The 13947-nt window shown below is 37.8% G+C and overlaps 1 protein-coding gene across 2 annotated transcripts in view; it reads left to right on the top strand.

Annotated features, from left to right (window-relative positions):
* The window catches only part of DLC1 (DLC1 Rho GTPase activating protein), a 224739-nt gene that overhangs the window by 3754 nt on the left and 207038 nt on the right, over positions 1 to 13947 (top strand). The gene's annotated exons all lie outside the window — the stretch shown is intronic.

Here is a 13947-nt window from a genome sequence, read left to right as displayed (position 1 = left end):
ACTAGCTCCATTTCAGTAAATTGCTTTAGTCGTGATGGATGTACTGACACTGAAGACACTTTTTGCAAACAGGTACAGCTGTTACAGCATTCTTTGCTCCTTCAAGACACCAGGGTTCAAATAGTTGATACACAGCACCCTCTTTTCCTTTGCTTTCCAAGAAAGGCTTTCGGAGGCTCGGAAATAAGCAGTACCTGAACTTATTTGGGAGAAGTTAATGATGCTAGCTCTAAATGAAAGATTCCACAGTAATCGAGCTATCCTGGTTTTGTGTTGACTGATAATCAATTCAGTTTATCCACAACATGAAGTTGATGGTTATTAATGGTTCAGAGTAGCAAAAGCATAAATGGATTAACTAAATGCAGCTACACCAACTAGTCCCTCCTATATGCTTTCCTGGGTTAAATAAATCTTAGATTTTAAAACAGTCGCTTGGCACTTATGTATTCTGAATTTCCAAAGATTGGAATAGTCTTTGGAACTAATGAACAAGCTCTAATGCTTTTAACTTGAGGCATCTCAACAGCTCATATGTATGTTTACATGTATAATGCAACGGAGCTTGTAGAGAACAACATCATACAAAAACAGAAGAGTATCAATTATTTGTTCTTAAGGGAATACTAACAAAATGAGAATATTTAGTTATTATACACTGATTCTAAAAAGGAAAAATAATGGCCATTACCTCCTAAAGGATCTTGAAAATTTTTGCATGTGGCCCATTTTATGTTTTCTCCAAGCTGCTCATCTCAACCAGCTTAGGGATAGACAGCAAAATCTTTACTGGGGGATACTGAATAGGTGCACAAACACGCCAGATCTCTAACATATTAGTTGAAATTGTTTTTCAACATGAAAAAATATTTCATTCAACATCAGCAAAAAAAGGTGGGTTGAGGCATATAGTTTCATGATAAATTCTCACCACTCACTTCCAGAAGACAGTCACAGCTGTGTTGTTGCAACCTATATTAATCACTATTTTGTAAATGCAATTTTAAAAACCGGGCTAAACCAGCACTTTTACATGATAAATCAGTAAAGGAGTAGAAAGTCATCATTGTGAAGTTCGACTTCAAATAGTTTGAGTAAAAATCCATGAAACCTGAATCAAAATCGGAACAGAAATGAACTTGCCTTACAAAAGAAATTTTAACTTGTTCCCTCTATTTCTTTGTTCTTGTCCTCCCTCCCCTACCCAAAAATCTTCGATTTTAAGCCTAGAGCTTATTCCATACAGATGGAGAGGAAACAAAAGAAAAATAAAACAAAAATTTGCTACTCTGACAGCAGCCCTTTTCTCAGCCATCTCAAAGCAATGTTCCTTCGTAATGCTTAATATTGTTGTTATTTTCATTAACCTGTAGATGAAACAGGTTCTAGAATGGCTCGGTCGCTGGAGAAAAGCTATCGTCACATGTTTGTGGTTTGTTTTTTTTTTTTGAGAAGTCCATAGAAAGAGCTTTGGAGCAAATCTTCCACAAATAAACTCTCTTGGAATTCGCTATCAAGTTCAAAATAGTTCAGACAAACTTTGGATCAGCATTTGAAGTTCTAGTTGCTTATCTAAATTAAGTATTCATTCTGAAGCTTTTGAGGTTCTGTTCTAATGTGAAACTTCTGGTTTGCTACGGAGATTTTTTGTTAAAAGTATTAATAAATTCTATAAGATTAGAGATGATAAAGTACTGGCAAATTTACTGCACGCAATGCGATGAAATAAGAAATCGAAATATAATGATTGGTTTTGGGAAATGTAGTTGATATATTGTGTCCAGTGACTTGAGGTGTGTTATGTCTGCTGTATTCCTTCCAAGAAAAGGTATAGCCTAGAACATTACTTCAGGAGTAATTAGGTAACAAAATAATTGGAGTATATGTGATGAGTTCATATCTAGTTCTCTGTACAGGTAATCTCAGACTTCATTTCAGTCTCATTAAAACATTTTGCTTATGCACTACTGAAAAAGGAAAGAAGTAAACTAACAATTCAGTGTGTGAATTCCTCATCTCTCTTTTATGAGGCTTTTGTTTTTAATATTTGCTTCTTGCAGTTCTTCATGGCGGTCAGCTTAGAAGCTTTCCAGTTTCAAACAGTTGATATTATCTCTAAATCATTCCTACAAGACTAAAGAGTATAATAGTCAGGCCTGTTTCATAATGCTCACTATTATGGCTGCTATTTTAATCTAGATTTCTGGATTAAATGCTGTGTGATTTGTAAAGGATACTTAAGGACACATCTAATGTCAGCATGACAGCAGTAGCCAGTGTCAATGATATGTAAATTAATCTAAGAACAAGATTATCAGAAGGATGGCAGTAAATGTAGAACGAAACATGGATAGAAGGTTACCTTGGATGATATAGGCACCTTTCCCCCACACAAAGGCTGTGAGTTTTTTAAGCGTGGTTTTACATTTTCTGTACTGTTGCAATAAAGTTTGTTTCATTATTTCAGCAATTATAATTATACTAATATGAGAAAACAAGAAAATTTCTTAGTTGAATTTGAGCTTTTCCGTCCAGTTTTTGCTACTGTTGTGTTATGCTTGCCCATGAGATGTGAAGGCTGACTCTCATCCATTACTATCTGTAATAAATTCTGTTTTACAAGGCTAGAACTACGCTTTTTATGGTGAGTTAGAAAGTTAGGTTCTTCCAGGAGCTTCTGCTTTATCACCTTGTAAATTGACTCCACAGGAAGCCTATGGAGCTTTGCCTGTTGGCTTAGTCCTCCCAGTAAGGTACCTGGGAGAGGTAGCAGGAAAAAAAAAATCATAAAAGAGCTACCTATTTTACTGAAGCAGTTTCCTTACAATTTTTTCCCTGCCATTTCTACTATTCACATTGCATGATCCTCTTCAACTGAGCACTCACTTATCAGCATTAGATTCTTTTTCAATGTGAGCTTTTCATGACAATAGTATCCAACATTTTCGATCTTTTTCTTATTTTATTGCTGCTAAAATTCCATAGACCAAGTTTCCAGACCTGTCACAAGTACGTCTTTCTGAAGTCTTAATCTCCCTTTACCTCAATTCTGTCTTTGTTGAATGGGGATAATTTAATGATTAATTTTTTTTCATACCAATTTTTAATTTAGCTTATAAGACTCTTAAAGTGTTCGTTGTTGGTTTTTTTTTTTTTTTAATAGAAGCTGGTTTAGTAGAGATTCAGTCTAAACTACTACTACATTAGTAGTAATACGTAGGCATATGTAGGCTTGTCAGTGATGAACACTTGTTAGTGTTGCATTGTAAAAATAACTCAGGTCAGGATAGGAAAGATAAGTAAAGAAGATAGAAGTATGACTAAAAAAAACCCAGGAGTGTACAGGAAATCTTAATTAAAAATGGTAATGTGAATTTTGCTGTATCCTGATTTCTTTCGTAAGGAATGAAATTTACATTTTTCTGAGATTCAGTTTGCAAATGGGTGTCAACCAGAGGAAGATGACAGCTCTAAAATTTGGTGATTTTCAAAGTCAATTATCTTTAATTATACCTTTGCAAAATATAATGTATAAATGCATTCATTTTCCACAGTTTATGTTTTCCCACTGAATACTTTTTAAAGATAATCGTCCTGCAGATATTCTAGTGGAACAATCCAAAAATCAGGAAAAAAAAATCTGCATTCTCAGATTATAATGGTCATTAGGAATTCCGAAAATGTGGACAACGATAAATGTTATTTGAATGGCTGCAGGACACCGAGGCTTCACTGCTTCGGTATGGCCACTGGTAACCAAGGCTTCACTGCTTAAATCTAGACATTAAAAAAGCATTAAAGGATGTCAGTGGAACTACTGTGTTCTTCGAGTATGTTTAAGTATCTTGCTGAACTTGGGTGTTATAATAGAGATCTTAGAGACTACAGAAGCTAGCTACTACAGAAGCACTATCACAGCAAAATTACTTTCAAATCATATGGTTCTCCAACTCTATTTCCTGCACAATTCAGGCCTGCACTTATGCCAGAATAGCTTCATTTTCATATATGGAGATTAATAATATAATCTTGACATCTAGGGAATGATTTTTCTTAGTTTTGTGAAAGACGATGGCAAATGCAAATATTGGAAACCTGATAATCTTTTTTTAAAGATGATCATTCAAACAGTGGAAATCTGTTTTATCATGTGTGGAATTTGGATTTGCTTTTGTTCCATTTCTGCATCTCCTGTCATTTTCAGACTTAGTTTCTAAAGCTTTTAGGAAAGAGCACGGACCTGTTTTTCCAAACTCATAATGTGAATATGAACTCCATCAAAAATCAACAAGAGATCCCAAGCCACTACAGCTTTTTGAAAGGTTAGTTGCTACCCACATGTCTCAGAGCTACAGTCTGCAGTATTAGTACAGTGGGCAACTATTACTGACATCCACAGTTGCTTCACCACAAAGAATTTGCTGCATTTGCACATTACTATTAAATGGTAATAATTTTGAAGGCATTGGGAAGAATCTGGCAAGAACTGCAAGTAAAGCAAAACAAATAGTATGATTAGTTTAAAAAAACAAAAACCTTCTTGGCTGTCAGGAATATTTGTTTCTCTTTTCTGTACTGAAAGCCTTCTTCTTAAATTTACCATTTAATAATGATGTGATTCAAAAATGTAAATGGACTAAAAGAGTTGGACCTAAGTTTTTTAAATTATGTATATTATCTGTGGTAATTAGTAGAAAGTGGTGGCCATAAAGCACTCCTGTTATTGTGGTTACATGACCATGAATTTTCTCTGTTGCTCTCACAAAAATATGTATCATAAATATTATCTCCATCTGGGAAGCTAAAGAATGCTTTCCCACAGACTTCCTTTGTGTTTGGACTGAAGTATGATGTATTTCAAACAATCTGAAAAGTATTTAAAACAAGCTCAGAACAGGATGGGATGATTGCCAGGCCATTACAGTATAACCTTTATGCAAATTTTACTTTGACACATTTTTGTGACAGTGTTCAGCAATAAATTTTAAAGGCTGCCAGCGTTGTCTAGACTGCAAACCAAAAGACTGTTGCACATCAAGTTATGCATTAGTTGGAGTTCAGCTACCTAAAATGGTCATGAAAGTATTTGTATTTATACACGGTTCATAGTCACGCACTATCGCTTCACCAAAGTGATGTTACACGCTTCCAGGGGTCAATGTAGAGAGCTTTAGTTCCATGCAATTTATACTCAGAAATTTCTAATTTTGTCCAAGTTGACAATAATTGGCTGGATGAAAACTTTTAAAACATTCATTTATTTGTTTTTAAAGTGAATCTTTAAAAAGTTATGATTGGTAAAGGCCAATTATTTGCTGTCTGTAGTCTATAAATTCTCAGTTGTAGGTCATGTTAAATGGACCAACGACCACTTCGTAAAATGTCACCAGGTTTGTAATTAACACCACATTTTTGAGGGGAGCTGTCTTGGAAGAAATGAATGGACATAGTACACGAAAACCGAATGTAACAGTTTAGTAAATGGGAAGAGGAACTAAAACATTCAGGCAAAATCTTCTGGATTACAGGACGCCACTAGCCACATCACACTTTTCCATTGGTTAAAGAAAAATTTTTAAAAAGAGCTTTACTTCCTAGAACTGTTCATTTGGCACTTTCACAAGCATAACTTTCATTTTGAATTAACAGTCTAGTGAAAACAGAGACCTGGGAGGCACACAGAGACAGCTTCCATCAAAAACCAGTAATACAGCAGTAACCTGGAAAGTCAGTATTAGAGCACCCCTGCTTATATTAAAGAGCTTTTGAAGCCACAGCTATGGCAGAGCAGCTTTCTCAGCACAGTCCTCTACTGCAGACACGAGCTGTACTAAAAGTAAAAGCTTTTCTGTTAGCGTTGCTGTGCCTCTGGAGGAGGCATAGAAGAACAGCCCACCCTGGCCAGCTCTGGGGCTTGAGGCTTTTGAGCTGGTGAGTGAGATCTTTGCCACCACTAGCAAGAAGTTCTTGGCCATAGTAACATGATGGTGGGTGAGTCCACAGGTATCTGACCAATTCCAACACCATAGTTAAAGGCAAACAAGGAAAGAGAATCCCCCGTGGGCTGAACTGCAGCAGGGTGGGAGCCATCTGCAAAGTGTTTTCCATGGTTTGGGATTTTTTTTTCTTTGTTTGTAGTGGTTTGGCTCTTTTTTTTTTTCTTGCTTCCTGTCATAGTAGTACATAGGATTGAAATGCCTAAAAATGTGTTGCTCATGCTTATATCCTTTTACTACTCTCTCTTAGTGGCAACATAGGAGGTTTATAAAGACAAAGAAGTCTATGCCACAGATAGGGTGTATTGAATACGGCTTTACAAAGTGAAACAATACTGTTTCTGCTGCCAGAAGCTATTCCAAGCTCCAGAGGATATAGCCTAAAATGGTTATGAATTCAAATTTAGAGAGGTATTCTTCCTTCTATGAAAAGAATCCAGGCAGCGATACAACTTCTCTCTATATGTATGCGTGAGTGTCTGTGTGAACTGGGGTAAATGTATAGCAAGTGCAAACCAGATCCTTGCTCTCCTTCATAACTCTGTCATAGCTGATGTCCAATGCTTTTACAACAATGGAACATAAGGAACTTGGCTTATGTACACTGTGTTAATGAAAAATGGGCTCACTGTAACATGAAGGTGTCCTTCGATAATGTGGCATATTACAGCAATAACTTTCCTATCTGAAGTTTCACACTGTTTTTGCAGTCTCAGCTTACATAAGACCTAGAATAGCAAATGCAATATGTAAAATATTTATGTTAAATGGAAGTTTATTTATCTATTCCTGTAAGACATCTCCTTCCTAAACATTTTTGCACACAGTAGATTCAGTTAAACAAAAGTTTCTATTTGAATATGCTGAGTGTCTTATTCATTTGGATAGTTTTACTTTAACATAAAATGTGTCATCTAGTATACCCATTTAAAAAGATCTTTAAAGAACTGATTCTGTTCTTATACTACATATTTTAAACTCTTTAGCGATATCCTCAACCTTCTTAAAAAATATCATTCGCATGCACTAATAATCATTGATATGTGATTCACAGCTGTTTGATAAGAAGGCATGAAATACATGAAAAAATTCAGTGGTACTAAAGCTCATGGCTTGTGCTGGATGTAATTTTAGCTTCAAACTATTTTAAAAGCTGTGCTGAAAACGAGAAAGCGTGGCCAAAAGCAAAAACTTGGGAATGCAAACTAAACTACTTTCCTACATCCAGATTTTCTGAAACACTACACTTCTGACAACTGCCAAGCTGTATTTATCTCACACAAATTTAGTAGTGACTGTATGTGTACATAACACCTCACTGCATCCGCTGAATTTATTCCAGCACAGTAAGCTCACCTGTTTACAAATATTCTCTCCTGCTTGGTGATAACAAGATGATGTGGTAGATGAGCAGTGTCCTGTTGAGGCTTTACACTTGTGTAGGAAGCAAATTAGCCAGAGAGTGAACAAGAGAAGAAATAGAACAAAAAAGACAGGATCTTGAGACACTGTCTTATAGGTAGGTTAAGACTGGAAAAAAAGGAGCTGAAAATTAATTGATTTTCCATGTAATGTGATCATTCAGCTCTTAAATGTACAAAGCTTTCTCAGCTCACAAAAGCAACTTCCAGCTGATCAGTTTGTCTGTTACCAGGCCTTCCTCAATACTGCTAGTAACAGAGTCAAAGATAATTTGGGAAGAAGTTCTTCCATATCTCTACCTTAATAAATATTCTTTTGGGTAAATATTCTGCAGGACTCATAATTTAGCACCTTTCATGAACATTTTATCAAGCTTTTAGAAAAGTCGTGTTATAATTCTTACTGTAGGTTCTTTTGCAATGTATGTTTTAAATCAATCAGTTGTGTTTTTGCTGACTGAAGTCTATGAATAGTTATGACCCTGGGGAAATCAGCATTAATCAGATTCAAAGGAAATTCCTGAATTTGACTCTTTTGGGAATAGTAACAAAAGCCTTAGATTAGAATGTAAAGTTTTTTTTTTTTCCTAGGTCATCCACACTCTCTCGGACTAAAAAAGGCCGCTTTCATCCTACCCATACTATTCTGGTCAGTGTGTTAAGATCACTAATTCTTCCTCCTCACTCCTGCCTTTTCAGAAATACTTGGATTTTTTTTTTCTTTATTTCAGGTACTAAACTCAGTGTGACAGTATTAAACGTTTTAGTCTTTTGGAGCTTATGCATATATAAGGGAAAGATCACTCAGTGACATGAGAATACTGCGTATTTTTCTCCTTGCAAGCATCATCATTTCACAGGTTTTGATTTTGGGCTCAAGGCAGCAGCCAAGCAGATCTGTGCAGTCACATGAACAGATTAGGAAGGTCGTTGGAGAAAAGGGTGAGCAACCTCCATGGCTCTGACTCCACTTTGTTACGAAGAGGAGAACTGTCCCAAACACCCTCAAGGACTGGTTTTGTAGTGATGATAATAGTTCCTAGTCCCTTTGCCAAACACTCATTTCTACAGCTCATAAAATCTCTACTCAAATCTATTTATGAGACCATCTGACAAAACCCTAACTATTCTACGTCTTTTTCACAGCTTCCTTAGCAGGTATAGTCTGCAGTGACTTGGTCCCCTGTTCTGGGCTTCCTCTCTCAGTCCTTTCCATTACGCTTAGTTCATGGAGGACAAGCTCACTTGTGTTAACAGCATTGCCTCATGAAACATAATGACAGTTTAAATGTCAGCACTGTTAGTCATTGATGATTGTCTTAGGGTTTAAATAGAAATTTCTTATTTTCTATCCGCTATGTTCAGAGGGAACGTTTACCAGCAGCGAAGTATAACTGTGAAGCTTTGATCTTTGCTTTGAAACATCTTTTAAAGTGTAAAGAAAACTTGTCTATGCTGAGAACGACATTAGAGGCTATATCTGGAGTTATACCAGGATTCTGAAGGTGAAAGGACACTTCTCCAGCTCTCTCAACAAGTCCCTGGGAAAGTTAAAAATAAGTCTTGCTGAAAAAAATTTGGCATTTGTTATTTGAGAAAATTTCTTTATTCCAGGAACTGCCTCATGTAGCAGAAATTTATTTACCATCTGTGTAGACTTGAAAAATTTTCCATCTTACCAGATACACAACTGAAATAGAAACAGATTTTCCGTCCCTATGCTTTCCACCAACCTCTGCTTTAAGAAAGTGCTGTTGTAAAAACTTATGAATTTTTTGTGTTCTCCAAAGGGACGTAGCTCAATTATAGCCCATCTGTCAAAGTCTGAAGTTCTAGTTGTGACCTCTAATGATGTCACCTTACTGTTGCATTTTGTTGTTACAGTTATTTTAATTACTGTTACAGTAATGATTTCTAATCAAAAAATAGCCACTTAAGAAATTAGTTTGTTTTTCTTTCAGTACAGATGTACTTCCTTAATTTCATAGCTCTGCAACTACGGGGGGAGAAAAAAAGGGTTTTGTTTGTTTGTTTTTTTTTTAAAAAAAAGGTGAATCTTGAAGTAACTGGTCCTTTAAAAGGCAAAGCAATCTCTCTGTTCGTAACTCTGCATATTGCTCCTGAATACTGGTATGAATACACAGGCCAGAAACCAACATAAGCAATTCCTGGGACAGAGAAAAGAGAAAGGAGTTCAGGAAGAGATGTCAGAGTACATAAATTTAACTGTTCCTGGTTGGGTTTTTTTCTTTCCTGTATTCTGTGGGTACATTTCACTTTCTCTTTTTGCACACTGAGGATCCCAAAGAACCATGGGGGCTGATTCTTATTTGATGCTTAGATGTCTTTTGATCCCAACTACCAAAATAATACTGTGCGAATAAGAAACTTGGTGTAAAAGGCAGGCATCAAAATCTTCCTCTTTGAAATCCAGCAGTCTGATGCACTTAAAGAATAAAAAAAAAACAAACCTATTCTTTATTAATCATTGCATTTTCTTCTGCCTTATTTATTTTTACCTGCCTCAGTCTTCATCATATTTGGTTGAAGGAGCTTATCCTATACAGACTTACTATCACAGGTGCTTTTGCTTTTATAATTCTGTCTTTGAACTAGTAAAATTATATGAGATGCGATGTTGATTTAACTACAAGTATTACTGAACTCTTTAATCTGTCGATTTTGGTCTATATTTTAAACTGCATTCTTTCTATCTTTGGACTTTCGTATAACTTTTCTATTTGACTGCAAGATCAGTTATAAGATATTTTAATATTTGAGTAAAATCATGTAACTGTGAAAATGCACGGGTGTGAATGTTAAGCCATCCTATACTCTTTCTCATTGCTGCTAAATCATCCACAACCCCAAAACGAGGACATTATAACTTACATTCTCAATATGCAACTGTGTGCATTATTCAATAACCAAAATTTTAAAATGTGAGTTGCAGTTCCCAAAGAACCAGAAGTTTTTTCCCATTGTCTTTAATTAGGTTTGTGTTAGTGGATTAAGGCACGTATGTTCCATAGTGTTTCAGTTTGGGCCAGGAGCATGCTTTTGAAGTGAGTTTGCTGAATGATGTGATATAAAGCATGATAAGTGACATGGTAAAACATGTGAGATAGTGAAATTAAGTGTGGACTGCCTGATTTGGTGGCTGAATGGCTGATTCGAATAGATGCTAATGCAGCAAAGAAAAACTGTATTTTGGGATTGCAGATAGCCAGGGAAAAAAATTCAGATATAGGAAGAAAAAAAGAACTTCAGATGGTAGCAGATTCATATCTGCACAGTGCAAAAGGTACGAATCGAAAGACTAGTTATCAGATGCAGTCATAGCAATGTGAAAATGTCCAGCTCTGTCCTTTACCCCAACCAAACTGGCTGCAAGATGGGTAATTGTTGTGACTGGACAATGTTAACTGCCAACCAATCTCCTGAAGACAGATTTTTAAAAGAGGTCATACATTACAGTTTCCTTTTAGGTGAATTTGATAAATGTTCCCTAGTAGAAAAATAAGGGTTTCTGACTTGAGTTTAAAATTTAGCCCCTAAACAAACAAGGCTGTCACTTGAGATTTTTACAGTTTTTGTTTCAGCTGTCTGAAATATATCCGATCCAATGTAAAACTGGTGAAGAATATTTTTCCCCCTGTACTTGTGCTTTCTAGTTCTCTCACTAATTCCCAGTAGTCTCGTGGTAATGTGTTCATTCTGTTGGCCAGCTGTTCAGCTCTCCATGAATGTATCCTCCTGATGCGCATTTCCCAGCTTTCTACAAGTCAATGTCCTGTTCTACTTCAATACAAAATTTTTTGAAAATAAACTATATACCACTGGAGATCTAGACAGGGAAAATAATGCAAGCATAATAAAACTCAGTCTGAATAAGTGATGAGTGAGGAAATAACAAGTAATACACAGTATAATCACTAAACTACTCTTAATGTATGTTTAAAATAGAACTAGAGAGAGGCCATGTCTTGTATATTAGGGATTTTTTGTCTCTGACATAATTAGGTTTCTTTGACTTTTCTTAATTACTGGCTGTAGTAGAAGGGAACTCTTTGGTTCCATTCTGTAGGCCCTTAATAGTAGGATCCTATAGTAAAGCAAATAATATCCCTCACCATTGCCATTAGTATTAGCTTCAGTCTTTGGTAAGGACAGAATTGTGAACTATCAAGGTAAAGTTCATGTGTACAGAGGGAATAGGAAGTGTATGAGCAGACTAAAACAGAAGGAGCTGATTTGATCCCTCTTGGAACACATTTTTCACCAAAAATGGCTTGTGGGATTATTAAACAGCAAGTGTTAAGGGAGCTGAAAAGAGGGATGGTATTACTCCAGATTCTTCAATACAAAAGAGAAATTCAGCAGCTACTGATCATTGCTCTCTCCTGGTCTTCCCAAGGCAGTTTTGAGTGGGTTTTTTTAAAAATCAAAAATGCAAAGGAAATGATTGTCTACAGTTTATTTTAAGACTCTTTCTTTGTTTATTGTTAAGCCTAACATATGATTCAGTGGTATACTGTGCTTGGATTCAATTTGAGATGTAATTCTGTACAGACTGGGAAAAAACTCTGTTGTACATAGGATTGTGTAATAGTAAGTACAGTTGTCGTGGTTTTAGGCTGATCCAGCAACTAAAACTCACACAGTCTCTCCTTCTCCAATAAAGTAGAGAGGAGAGGAAAAAAAAAAACAAAAGGACTGAGGGTTGAGGCAAGAACAGAGGGAGCACCCACCAACCATGGTCCTGGGCAAAACAGGCAGAGCTTTTCTCAAAGCAAAACAGTTTATTAATGATTACTTAGAAGGACAAAGGGAAATAAAAACCGATTACTTGAGAGGACAGAAAGAAACAAAACCAGATCTTAAAACCGACACCTTCCCCCCCCCACCTTCCTTTTCCTCCCAGCTCTACCTCCTCCCCCCAGCAGCACAGGGGGCAGGGACTGGGGGAGTGCAGGTCAGTTCATTCCGTGCTGTTACTGCTGCTTCTTTCTTAAAGGAGAAGGAGTCCTTACACCCTTTTCCCCTGCTCCAGTGGATCCCCTACCCACGAGGAAAAATCCACAAATTTCTCCAACATGAGTCCAGCCCACTGGAAACAATCCTTCCCCACAGATTGCTCCGGTGTGGGCTATACCACAGTCTCGGGTACTTAGGGAGCTGTAGCCACTCGCTCCGGCGTGGGTCGTCACGAAGACTCCAGATGCCTTTCTGCCTTGCCGTGCCCCCAACACGACCATCCTCGGGCTCAGGCATCTTCTCCCTACGGGCTGCGAGTGGGTCGCTGCTCCACCGAGGCCGTCCTGGTTGCAGGGGGGCAGCCTGCTATCTCACCATCAGCCGCAGGGGAAACTCGGCTCCGGCACACCTCCTCCCGCTCCATCCTCACTGACCTGCTGTCGATGCAGCTGTTTCTCTCAGATCTCAGTCCTCTCCAGGTGAACTCAGCCCAGTGGGCACCCTGGGAGTGGGGTGCCCCCGAGTTCCCCAGCTGGCTCCGCCGCCGCCATTCTCCGTGGGCGGCGCCGGCCCGACGCAGGCAGCCGCCCGGCCGGGAGCCAGGGAGCGGGGGCAGTGCCCTCCTCCCTTCTCTGGTCGATCCTGGGTGAAGCACCTTTTCTGGTTCCCTTGTCCTGACTTAAATAGGGCAATTCGCAGAGGCGCCCTATTGGCTCAACCCCGAGGGGGATGGCAGTCTGATCCGGTGGCCAGAACTAAGCCTAACCCGGATCCAAAACCGGGGAGGTCGCAGGGAGCAAAATCCCTCTCCTGCCACCAGAACCACCCCCCCCCTCCACATCAAACCATGACAACAGTTTATAGTGGGTATTTTGGACTTGGGCCACCTATCTAATTTGGATTCTCTCTCTTATTTAACACTGACTGAGATTTACACCCAGGCCACAATTCCAGCAGGCGCAGCAAATGTGGACTGTGGCTTAACCCAGTAATGCATGAGGAGGCTCCTTCTCGAGAGGAATCTATGGCATCTACTCCATTACATTATTGGCCATTCTCTGTCTGAGTGGTTCCCGTTACTCCATGACAAACAGCGAGATTTGTCTTCTCTACCATGACCAAAGCATAAAATCTTCTACCTTTCTCTGGGACTCCCCATGTTGTATGCATATGTATTATGTGGCACTGGTTTTGATAATTTTTGGCAGCATGTGGAACAGTTGTTTTGTGATTATATCACTTCACATGTTCTGTAGGGAAATAAGATAAGCATTTATTTGTTCTAGTTCAGTCTGTCCTGTAGAAACAATCTCCATCTGTGTATTATTTTTGTGTTTAAAGGCAGTATAAGAATTTCTGGAAATAATCATTGTAGAAGCTTTTTGTTAAAAAACAGTAGATAATATTTATTACAATCTCCAGTAAACACCCTACCTTTTTGAGTAGTTGTTTAGAGAATGTAACCAAAACTTAACAGATTGGGAAAAGAGTTACTGATAATAAACAGTAGTGTAAACATGAATAAATCAAAACAGAGAAGTCATCTTTATTCT

The sequence above is a fragment of the Tauraco erythrolophus genome, chromosome 5 (genome assembly GCF_009769465.1).
Source record: "Tauraco erythrolophus isolate bTauEry1 chromosome 5, bTauEry1.pri, whole genome shotgun sequence".
NCBI classification, from domain to species: Eukaryota; Metazoa; Chordata; class Aves; order Musophagiformes; family Musophagidae; genus Tauraco; species Tauraco erythrolophus.
This window is presented reverse-complemented; position numbering and strand designations above follow the sequence as displayed.